Source organism: Rhinoderma darwinii, chromosome 1, assembly GCF_050947455.1.
Source record: "Rhinoderma darwinii isolate aRhiDar2 chromosome 1, aRhiDar2.hap1, whole genome shotgun sequence".
Lineage (NCBI taxonomy): Eukaryota > Metazoa > Chordata > Amphibia > Anura > Rhinodermatidae > Rhinoderma > Rhinoderma darwinii.
In genome coordinates, this window is record NC_134687.1 from 639,930,498 (window position 1) to 639,943,494 (window position 12,997).

The following is a 12,997-nucleotide window of genomic DNA, read 5'->3' on the forward strand; positions in this document are numbered from 1 at the left end:
ATTGCGCGGTGTGAGGGGTTTTATATTTCCGGTGATTGTGCGGTGTGAGGGGTTTATATTTCCGGTGATTGTGCAGTGTGAGGGGTTTATATTTCCGGTGATTGCGCGGTGTGTGTGGTTTTATATTTCAGGTGATTGCGCGGTGTGAGGGGTTTATATTTCCGGTGATTATGCGGTGTGAGGGTTTTATATTTCCGGTGATTGCGCGGTGTGAGGGTTTTATATTTCCGGTGATTGCGCGGTGTGGGGGGGGGGTTTATATTTCCGGTGATTGCGCGGTGTGAGGGGGTTTTATATTTCCGGTGATTGCGCGGTGTGGGGGGGTTTTATATTTCCGGTGATTGCGCGGTGTGGGGGGGTTTTATATTTCCGGTGATTGCGCGGTGTGGGGGGTTTTATATTTCCGGTGATTGCGCGGTGTGAGGGGTTTTATATTTCCGGTGATTGCGCAGTGTGGGGGGGGTTTTATATTTCCGGTGATTGCGCGGTGTGAGGGGTTTTTGTGGGACGAGCTGTAGATTTTGTTGGTGACATTTTGGGTGAATATGACTTTTTATTCCATATGTTGGAGAAGCGCGGCGACTAAACACCGCGACTATTTCTTCCGCGAGTTAAGTAACTTGGTATTTTAATAATTTGGACTTTAACGGATGTGGCGATTACATTACTTATTTTTAACGCTTGCATTATTCTTTATAAGGAAAAAACCCCCCCAAAAAAACGTATTATAGTGGTAACCGATCACCACACAATTTCTTCGGAGGACAGAGGAAGCCCCCGTATTTCTGTCTAACTGATCAGATGCCGCAGTCGCTATCACAGAATCCGAGGGGTTAAACGGCCAGGATTGCGTTGTGTCCTATTTTGGCGGTGGCAGGCGGCTGTCAGGGACCGTGTATGGTGCAGGCTCCGCTCCTTCTAGTGTGACGGCGCATGTCCAGCCAAATACTATAGATCTGATGTCACCAAGGGGTTAAACCCCTTATATTTCATATTTACAGAGCTTAAAATAAATAACAATAATTACCAGCTGTGCCAAACAAAAAACGCACCAAAACCGGACAGAAATGACCTCATGTAACCTTACCTTGCTACTGCATCATGGGAAATCTCTGATAACAAAGTGAACACTAAACAACAGCGGTGACCAGAAGCCACGTACACCCGACCAGCGCCGCTCTCTACCTCATAGACGGAAACAGCTGAAGGACCTGTGTTGACGTCACCACCATGTGACCGGGTCGAGAGGGGCGGAGCTTGTTAGTGGATAGTCCTGACCCCCTCACAGTGCTCCGCCCCTCATGTCACGTGATCATGATCACGTTACACAGCACATGTGCTCCGCCCTCTTCACAGGGGCTTCAGCTATTTCCGTGTATGTGGTAGAGCGCAGCGCTGGTCGGGCGTTCTCTCTGTTATCAGTCACCCCTGTATGAGTGTGTGTATACAGAGAGCTGTCAATCATTGAGTGACCCCGCCCACTGGACTCCTAGCCGGGATTTAACCCCTCCAGTGCCGGCCTCTTTGGGGTAAGTGGTTGTTTCTGGTCTTTGTAGAGGTCGGGTGTTTTGTGGGACGAGTCGTGTTTTGTAATGACATAATATTCGCTACTTACAACTTATTCACTGACTTTCTTGTTAATGTCGCTCACCGTGCTGGATACCTGCTCTGTTTATGTTTTTTACTTTGCTAAAGAGAAATTGGAAAAGGGGTTTTTATATGTTTACATTTTTTTTGTACATAACTAAAAACTTTATGTAAAAAAAATTGTATTAGGGCCTGTTCACATCAGCGTTGTCCTTCCATTGAGGTTTCCGTCAGGTTAACCCCTCCACGGACGGAAACCTTAGCTTCCGTTTCCCTCACCATTGATCTCAATGGTGACGGAAACGTTGTTAATGGTTTCCGTTGGTCACCGTTGTGACAGGGTTCCGTTGTTTTGACGGAATCAATAGCGCAGTCCGTTCCGTCAAAACAACGGAACCCTGTCACAATGGTGAGGGAAACAAAAGCTAAGGTTTCTGTCCGTTGAGGGGTTAACCTGACGGAACCCCTCAACGGAAGAGCAACGCTGATGTGAACAAGCCCTTACTCCCCTGGGGGAGATGAACTAGTGATGGTAAGATCCAGGGGCGTAGCTAAAGGCTCATGGGCCGTGGTGTAAGAATTAAAGAGTCTGTCACCACATTATAAGTGCCCTATACTGTACATGATGTGATCGGCGCTGTAATGTAGATAACAGTGGTCCTAGTAATAAAGAGTCTCTGTCACCACATTATAAGTGTCCTATCTTGTACATGATGTGATCGGCGCTGTAATGTAGATAACAGTGGTCCTAGTAATAAAGAAGCTCTGTCACCACATTATAAGTGTCCTATCTTGTACATGGTGTGATCGGTGCTGTAATGTAGATAACAGTGGTCCTAGTAATAAAGAGGCTCTGTCACCACATTATATCTTGTACATGATGTGATCGGCGCTGTAATGTAGATAACAGTGGTCCTAGTAATAAAGAGGCTCTATCACCACATTATAAGTGGCCTATATTGTACATGATGTGACGCTTGCTGTGCTGTAGTGTCGGGATTGTATTAGCGAAGTGTCAGAAGGATTCTGAATACACATCACGTCCTGGCTGGAGGTGATGTCTATTCACTGTCAGGACACTTGAGTAACGTTATAGTGTGTTTATGTGGCTGCACATAGTGATATAGCGAGATCACTATGTGCTGTGTAAATGAATGGAAAGAAGTGTATGACGCTGATTGGTCACTGATTGGTCAGCGTCATACACTTCTCTCCACAACGCCCACTTGGTCATATAGTAAAACACGCCCAGTTGTCCATTGAGAAACTCATTAGCATAAAGCTAATATAGGTCATAACTCTGTCAAAAATGATCGTTTTTCTAAATAAAAAAACACTGCTGTAATCTACATTACAGCGCCGATCACATCATGTACAATATAGGCCACTTATAATGTGGTGACAGAGCCTCTTTATTACTAGGACCACTGTTATCTACATTACAGCGCCGATCACACCATGTACAAGATAGGGCACTTATAATGTGGTGACAGAGCCTCTTTATTACTAGGACCACTGTTATCTACATTACAGCGACGATCACATCATGTACAAGATAGGCCACTTATAATGTGGTGACAGAGCCTCTTTATTACTAGGACCACTGTTATCTACATTACAGCGCCGATCACATCATGTACAATATAGGCCACTTATAATGTGGTGACAGAGCCTCTTTATTACTAGGACCACTGTTATCTACATTACAGCGCCAATCACATAATGTACAATATAGGCCACTTATAATGTGGTGACAGAGCCTCTTTATTACTAGGACCACTGTTATCCACATTACAGCGCCGATCACATCATGTACAAGATAGGACACTTATAATGTGGTGACAGAGCCTCTTTATTACTAGGACCACTGTTCTCTACATTACAGCGCTGATCACATCATGTACAATATAGGCCACTTATAATGTGGTGACAGAGACTCTTTATTACTAGGACCACTGTTATCTACATTACAGCGCCGATCACATCATGTACAAGATAGGCTACTTATAATGTGGTGACAGAGCCTCTTTATTACTAGGACCACTGTTATCCACATTACAGCGCTGATTACATCATGTACAATATATAATGTGGTGACAGAGACTCTTTCAGCTTCAGCTCCCCTACCCCTCCCCAACACCACAAGATCCCTGCCGCACCTATGCTCAGCCACCTTGCCCAACAGCTCTCATAGATAGCAGACCCCATACAGTATAAAGCTCCTCACAGCTGCCCAAAACAGTATAATGCCCCCAAACAGTATAATGCCCCTCTAGCTTCCCCCATACAGTATGATGCGCCCCATAACCGCCCCACACAGTATAATGCCCACATAGCAGACCCCATACAGTATAATGCCCCCATAGCTGCCCAATACAGTATAATGCCCCATAGCTGCCCAATACAGTATAATGCCCCTGATAAATTCCCCATAGCAGCTCCATACAATATAATGCCCCTCATAGCTGCCCTACACCCTATAATGCCCCCAATAAATGCCCCAATACAGTATAATGCCCCCATAGCAGCCCCATACAGTATCATACCCCACACAGTATAAAGCCCCCCTTAGCTGCCCCCACAGTGTAATGCCCCATAGCTGCCCCACACAGTATAAAGCCCCCATAAATGCCCCCATACAGTATAATGCCCCCATAGCAGCCTCATACAGTATAATGCTCCTCATAGCTGCCCCACACAGTATAAAGCCCCCATAAATGTCCCCATACAGTATAATGCCCCCATAGCAGCCCCATGCAGTATAATGCCCCTCATAGCTGCCCCACACAGTATAAAGCCCCCATAAATGTCCCCATACAGTATAATGCCCCCATAGCAGCCCCATGCAGTATAATGCCCCTCATAGCTGCCCTACACAGTATAATGCCCCCAATAAATGCCCTAATACAGTATAATGCCCCCATAGCAGCCCCATACAGTATAATTCCCCCACACAGTATAAATCCCCCCTTAGCTGCCCCCACACAGTATAATGCCCCATAGCTGCCCCCACACAGTATAATGCCCCATAGCTGCCCCCACACAGTATAATGCCCCATAGCTGCCACACACAGTATAAAGCCCCCATAAATGCCCACACACAGTATAATGCCCCCTTAGCTGTCCGACACAGTATAATGCCCCATAGCTGTCTCCCCACAGTGTAATGCTGCCATCATATCAGCCCCCCATACATGTCGCCCCACAGTCTAATGCCCCCATAGCAGACCCCATACAGTATAATGCTCCTCATAGCTGCCCAACACAGTATAATGCCCCCATACAGTATAATGCCCCTCATAGCTGCCCCCACACAGTATAATGCCCCTCATAGCTGCCCCCACACAGTATAATGCCCCTCATAGCTGCCCCCACACAGTATAATGCCCACCATAGCTGCCCCCCACAGAGTATAATGCTCCATAGCTGTCTCCCCACAGTATAATGCTGCCACCAGATCAGCCTCCCATACAGTATAATGCCCCATACCTGTTGCCCCACAGCGTAATGCCCCATAGCTGCCACCATATCAGCCCCCTATACAGTATAATGCCCCCATAGCAGACCCCAAACAGTACAATACCCCTCATACCTGACCATCACAGTATAATGCCCCCATAGCAGCCCCACACAGCATAATGCCCCTCATAGTTGCCACCATATCAGCCCCCCCATACAGTATAATGCCCCCATATGTGCATCATAAAAAAATAATAAAATTACTTACCTATCCCCGTTTCCGCGATGGGTGGAGGAGGAGAGCCTTCTCCTCCTTTGCCCGGTGTTATGAGTGACTCCGCGCAGACAGGCGCGATGACGTCACTAAATTGCGCCTGCCTGCACCGAGCCGATAATGGCTCACGACACCATGAATGCTGGAGGAAGGAGCCGTCAGCTCCTTGCTCCAGTATTAAATTCAACTGGATCTGCGTCTTAAGGATGCAAATACAGTTGGAACCGTGACCTCAGTGAGTGGTACACGACCCCACAGGGTGTCACGAACCACAGTTTGTAATGTATTGTATCGTGCAGTTTGTGTTTGCGGTGGAAAGATGAGAGGGGGGGGGCCTGTAATTTAAAGGCCCCCCTCTCCTCTCTGCACCGCAAACAGACACTACAATACAACACACTTGCATTACGGGCCCCCTCTGCAGCTCACCTGGAGTCCTCCATGCTCTACCGCACCAGCTCTTCACAGTGGCTGGAATGCCCCTCACGTTACGATCACATGGTACACTGAGTGAACCATGTGACTATGACGTTTAAAGAAGCCCTGCCCGTAGCCAGGGAGTGCTGGCATCACGGCACATAAAGAATTCATTTTAGTGCGCTATGTGGCAATGGGGGCCCTGTATGCCCCCAAGGCTTGGTCCGGTCGCAGGTGTGACCGCTGCGACCCTTATAGCTACGCCACTGATTAGATCGCTGGTATAATACACTGTAATACTTATGTATCGCAGTCGGGGGCGTAACTAGGAAAGACTGGGCCCCATAGCAAACTCTTGACCGGGGACCCCCCCGGGTGCCACAAGCAGCCCCCCTTATAGATAGTGCCCCCTGTAGAATGTGCCATACAGCCCCCCTGTAGACAGTGCTATAGAGCCCCGCCTATAGACCGTGTCACACCCAATTTGTAGATAGCGCCCCCCACCTCCCCCTTGTAGATAGTGCCACACACAGACCCCTGTAGATTGTATCACACTCAGCCCCCTTTAGATAGAGCCACAACCCTCCCCTTGTGTATAGTGCCACACGGCTCCCCCTTGTGTATAGTGCCACACGGCTCCCCCTTGTGTATAGTGCCACACGGCTCCCCCTTGTGTATAGTGCCACACGGCTCCCCCTTGTGTATAGTGCCACACGGCTCCCCCTTGTGTATAGTGCCACACGGCTCCCCCTTGTGTATAGTGCTACACGGCTCCCGCTTGTGTATAGTGCCACACTGCCCCCCTTGTGTATAGTGGCACAAGGCAATGGCACATCTGAGAAAGTTGTATCAGCCAGGGAGATGTCAATCAAACATGGAAAGGTGGGTTTGGAGGCAGGACTATGTGACACTTCAGGATAACTACACCGCCCCATGACCCTTTAATGAGTAATTAGCATATAGTGTGCGCCGTTTTAAAAGTGGATTTTAAAGATTTTGCTGCATCTGAAAAAAACATACAAGGGAATGTTTGGAAATATTGTTAGGTCATGTATCACCGCATGGTGGAGGTTCAAGGGGTTAAAACTACCAGACCGTTTCCCATGAAATGTACAATGAATTGAGAACAATTCCATCTGCCCTGCAATTTTGTTATTATAAATATATTCTATATAATTACAGCTCCAGAACCAAGCTCGTACATATACACAGTACCACAACCGAGCTCAGTACATAAATACAACACTAGAACCAAGCTCAGTACATATATACAGCACCAGAACAAAGCTCAGTACATATATACAGCACCAGAACAAGGCTCAGTACATAAATACAGCATTAGAACCAAGCCCATACATATATACAGCACCAGAACCAACCTCAGTACATGAGTACAGCAATAGAACCAAGCTCAGTACATATATACATCCCCAGAACAAAGCTCCGTACAAATATACATCCCCAGAACCAAGCTCAGTACATAAATACAACACTAGAACAAAGCTCAGTACATAAATACAGCATTAGAACCAAGCCCATGGATATATACAGCACCAGAACCAACCTCAGTACATGAATACAGCACTAGAACCAAGCTCAGTACATAAATACAGCACCAGAACAAATCTCAGTACATAAATACAGCATTAGAACCAAGCCCATGGATATATACAGCACCAGAACCAACCTCAGTACATGAATACAGCACTAGAACCAAGCTCAGTACATATATACATACCCAGAACCAAGCTCACTACATATATACAACACCAGAACAAATCCAGCTCAATTTAGTGCAACCACTGCCGTATAGGTTTGTACGGCTTAAAAACTACAGCTCCCAGAATGAGCCAAACAATAGTAAGGATATGCTGGGAGATGCTGTTTCACCCAAAAAATAAATCATACCACCTATCATCTCGCTGCAGATCATACAGTGACTACAGTGCAGAATAACCATTTACATTAAGTGGCTCACCGGTGACGTCTCAGATTCTAGTGCTTTTCTTCTCCCTCTGGTCCAGACCTCTATGATGGATTTCTCCCGGCCATGACCCATTTCTTCAGTTTTCCGCTCAGATGTCTTCAGCTTCTCACTTTTAAAACATTTCTGCACCTATAAACGAAGTTAAAATACTCAACACCTCCAAATATAATAAAGCTCCATACACTGTGTCCATGATTATAATAGTACCATGCACTGTGTACCACACACACACACACACACACACACACACCGTGCCCCCTGTACATAGTGACCCTCATAGAGCCTCTGTAGATAGTGCCTACATAGAAGCCCCTGTAGATAGTGTCCCACATACAGCCCTCTATATGTGGGCACTATCTACAGACTCCAGAGCTGCAAGGCAATAGTGCTAGCCACTGAGCCACCGTGCTGCGCTACATATAGCTTCCCCTATAGATAGTGCTCCACGTATAGCCCACCCCTGTAGATAGTGTCTCACATATAGCTCCCCCTGTAGACAGTGCCCTTTATATAGCTCCCTTGTAGCTAGAGCCCCACAGGTAACCCACACCTGTATATAGTGTACCACATATAGCCCACCCCTATAGAAAGTTCCCTAAAAATAGCTCCCCTGTAGATAGTGCTCTACATATAGCCCATCCCTGTATATAGTGTCTCACCTATAGCTCCCCCTGTATATAGTGCCCCACATATAGACCCCCCCTGTATATAGTGTCCCACATCCCCACATATAGACCCCCCCATAGATAGTGGCCCACATATAGACCCCTCCTGTAGATAGTGCCCCACATATAGACCCCCCTCTATATAGTGGCCCACATCCCCACATATAGACGACCCCCCCCCCCTTGTAGATAAAGCCTCCCAGTAGATAATGGCACTCACAGTTTTATTAGAAAAAAACGTTAAATACTCGCATGATCCCGTTCCCGCTCCGTCCAATGCAATGCAGATCTGCTCTCTTCTGAGCAGGTCTGCTGGAGCTGAACGACGCGTTGTTCAAAGGCGCTGATTGACAGGGCAGAATGACTTGCCCCGTCAATCAGCGCCTTTCAAACACGCCGCTAGCAGCGTTGAAAGGCGCTGATTGGTGAGGCAAGTCATTTTGCCCCAACAATCAGCGTCATTGTAAGGCGCTGTATGGTCGGGCCATTCGGCGCTAATGCATGTATTTGTACCTGCGTGTTATAGATGCAGGTACAATTACTACAAGACGGGGTGGGTGTCGCTAGCACCAGGGCTCCCTCCATGTGCTAGGGATACCTACAAGCATGAGAGGGACTGTCGCCCGGCCCATACATGTTAGATGCTCGGCGGTGCGGGTCCTGTAGTAGCGGCGCTACCGCTGTAGCAGCCATAATGGCTGCTAGCGGCGCCACCGGGCATATGGGGTGCGTTTCGGCTGGCCGCATGGGCACCCTCAAGAAGGGGGCCCCCGTAGCAGTCGCTACCGCGGTAGTTACGCCACTGATCGCAGTATTTCGTGATTTAGATTAAGGGGTTAAAAGGAGCAGAGAAATGGCAGACCTTCATTATCGCCCCCAGGCTGCCATGACAACCATCTGCACCCCGTGATCGTGACGTGAGGGGCCGATGAGCTGTCAGAGAGGACCACCCCCTCTTTCTTACAGCTTAGATTCTGCAGTTGCTATTAACCACAGCATTGAAGTAGTTAAATGTCCGGGATCAGCGTTCTCTCTGATCCGGCCTGTTAGTGCGAGGTGTCAGCTGTAATACACCAGCAGCGTATGGAGCGGGCTCAGTCTGTAAACCCGCTCCATACGCCTCTCCCCGCACCATGACGTTCAATGTTTATGGGGATGGCCGCGTTTGGACATGGCTGATGGATTACTGGTGTATTTCTTGTTACTATCTAGAAGGGGTTTGTAATTCGCACCATTAATGTTGAACAACCGACATATTTAACCTGACATTGATGAGATAAATGACGTGATATATTATAATCTATATCTGCCTTACTAGTGTACACCCCGTTATCTGTACAAGACAAATTGAAATTGACGACTTATCATTATTCCACAATCTCGAGGTGAGGAGGGTCTTACAGAGGAGCCCCCTCCCAAACACTTCGATGCCTCAGTTGCTATTGACCGCAGCATCGAAGAAGTTAAATGTCCGTAATAGCAGTTCTCTAAGGTTTCCAGCCTTTGCAGCAGGGTGACAGGTCTTCCCTATGGCATGTGAACCGATCCTGAGCGGTAAATGTCCTGTGCAGGAAGGGGTTAAATGAGTAAAATCTGCGTTTATACTGAATCTTATCCCACAAAACAATGTATCATTGTGCTCCGCTCCACCTCTTCTCACCTCAGATATATTTAGCAAACCGAACAATGCCCCCAAGTATACCAATGGTCCTAGTGACTAATAGATAACACCAGAAAAAGAAACAAGTCACGACCAGATAATAGGAAAAATACAAAAAAAAACTTTATTAAAGTCAATTTGACACAAACACATAGACAAAATGATACAAGATAACATATGCCCTCGTAAAAGGATGGAATCAGAACATGAAAGAAGCGTGGCCCCCCAGATAGTAATCCAGTCGCTGTAACGGCCAAAATGCTAAAGTGCATAAATCATCAATTTTAAGCAGGTGCTAGGTATAGTACATTTGCACAGATTGACATATAGACATGAATAAATAAAAATGCAATCAAAAAAGTATATAACGTATAAACAGCAGTATACCTACACCTACAGAGTACAGGGATAACCGGGAGATCCGGGAGGGGGGACCGCTGCTTGACCCGACGCGCGTTTCGCTGATGCTTCGTCAGGGGTTGATGTCCGATTCACCCACAAAGCCCTAAATAGTCCCTCCTCTCTAGTGGTTTCAGGTGAGGCATAACTTAAAGAGGCTCTGTCACCAGATTTTGCAACCCCTATCTGCTATTGCAGCAGATAGGCGCTGCAATGTAGATTACAGTAACGTTTTTATTTTTAAAAAACGAGCATTTTTGGCCAAGTTATGACCATTTTCGTATTTATGCAAATGAGGCTTGCACAAGTCCAAGTGGGTGTGTTTAAAAGTCCAACTGGGCGTGTATTATGTGCGTACATCGGGGCGTTTTTAATACTTTTACTAGCTGGGCATTCTGATGAGAAGTAACATCCTCTTCTCTTCAGAACGCCCAGCTTCTGACAGTGCAGATCTGTGACGTCACTCACAGGTCCTGCATCGTGACGGCCACATCGGCAGCAGAGGCTTCAGTTGATTCTGCAGCAGCATCGGTGTTTGCAGGTAAGTAGCTACATCGACTTACCTGCTAACGCCGATGCTGCTGCAGAATCAACTGTAGCCTCTGGTGCCGATGTGTCCTCGCTCGTCTGACACGATGCAGGACCTGTGAGTGACGTCACAGCGTGATCTGGCAGAAGCTGGGCGTTCTGAAGAGAAGTGGATGTTACTTCTCATCAGAACGCCCAGCTAGTAAAAGTATTAAAAACGCCCCGATGTACGCACATAATACACGCCCACTTGGACTTTTACTGTAAACACGCCCAGTTGTACTTTTGCAAGCCTCATTTGCATAACTACAAAAATGGTCATAACTTGGCCAAAAATGCTCGTTTTTAAAAAATAAAAACATTACTGTAATCTACATTGCAGCGCCGATCTGCTGCAATAGCAGATAGGGGTTGCAAAATCTGGTGACAGAGCCTCTTTAATGGTAAGTACCAGCTGTTTCCCATTGGGTGGCTCAGTGTTCAGCGGCAGTCACCAATGACAGCCGCCGATACACTCCGCCAGCCCACGATAGCGTCCTATCATGTAGCTCCATGGTATGAGCCCCCTCCTCCAGTGCACGCCTCCAGCAGCAGAGCCACGAAAGATAGGTGGGGAGCAAGAAACTACTCCCCCGTCTGACGTGGCGCCGCGACAAGGGCAGACACAGGGAGTGGGGCAAAGAATAAGACCATACTGAAGTACCAGAACACAGTATATTCACAAACCTGATTTCAGAATCGTAATTTTAAAAGATATTGCGGAAAGTGGAAATGAAAAAACTGAATACGCCGATAAAAAGCCGAGCCAAAGCGTCTCGCTGCTAAGCAACAGTACAGCACAGGAATAGCGAATGCTGTCCGAGGTGCTGAAAGAAGTAACAAGACAGTCAAAGCAGCAGCCGCTGTCCAGAGTGCTGAAAGTAGCTGGAAATGCCCTGAAGCAGCACAGAAACTGGAACAAAGTACCGAAAAGAAATAAGGGTGCTGTGAAAGTGAGAATTGGTGAAAAAAATAAAAACGTGCAAATAAGTGAGCATGCGAAAAAAGGGTGTAACAAAAGTGTAAAGATTGTATAAGGAAGCATATTTATTAGTAAACAAATGATGAAATAACACAAAGTGCATACACTATAGTAAATAAATGTAAATGTGCTAACATATTATGGCTTGAGAAGTTACGCCGCTGCAAGCCGATAACCACCAACTAAATATATATATGTATAGAACTATAGTAGAAATAAAATATATCACAATTCAATAAATAACAAATATGACATATCTGGTGACCCGCCTGGTGAGGTGATAACTGCATCCAGGTGGAGAATGAATGGAGAGGTGACCACACATGTGCACGACTCTCTCCATTCACTTGTATAGGAGTTCCAGAAACAGCCGAGCACGGCCAGAGGTGGAGCCGCATCTATCAGACATTTCTGCCATATCCTGGGGAGAAATGTCCGTGTTGGGAATACCCCTTTATTCCATGTGGTGACGGCTCTGAGAAGATGTTTCTCTCAATGATCAATAAGTGAGGTTCTGTATGTCACACATGATGTTGTCCCCTGTATGATTTCCATCTTCTCCTTTCTTTATAAAGACGTCTGCAGTACTAGATCCTCCAGTTCCTCCAGTTTTCTCATCTTCTCCTCCACAACGTTCCTTCTCCTGAATGACCCACCAAGAATGGACAAGGACAGGAATGAGATGAGCAGAAGAATATTAAACTTCACCTTGGAGATCATCTACCTGTTGAGTGGAGAGGTAAACTTTTCTACATTATAGAACAAGTCACACATAGGGAAGGGACAATACATAATAGGAAGTAATAGGAGGAATCCAGTGTCCGGTATAACAGCGTCCAGACCTTCCAAGTGACGTCAAGAAGCTGAAGATCAGCCACCAATATGGTCAGTTATGTGTCATGTCACCAATGCAGCAATAGTCATGTTGTAGAGCAATGAGAATGACCAGGAACCAGGAGGATCAGGATGACCTCTATATAGAAACATAGAAGATGACGGCAGG

At 46.6% G+C, this 12,997-nt stretch overlaps 1 protein-coding gene across 1 annotated transcript in view; it reads right to left on the reverse strand.

The window, feature by feature from the left end:
- Positions 1–1,219, reverse strand: part of LOC142694207 (uncharacterized) — a 308,282-nt gene extending 307,063 nt beyond the window's left edge. The window contains exon 1 of the mRNA XM_075847611.1: positions 1,088–1,219. The gene's annotated coding sequence lies outside the window, so the exon portion shown is untranslated. The remainder of the gene's footprint in view (positions 1–1,087) is intronic.
- Between the last annotated feature and the right edge of the window lie 11,778 nt (positions 1,220–12,997).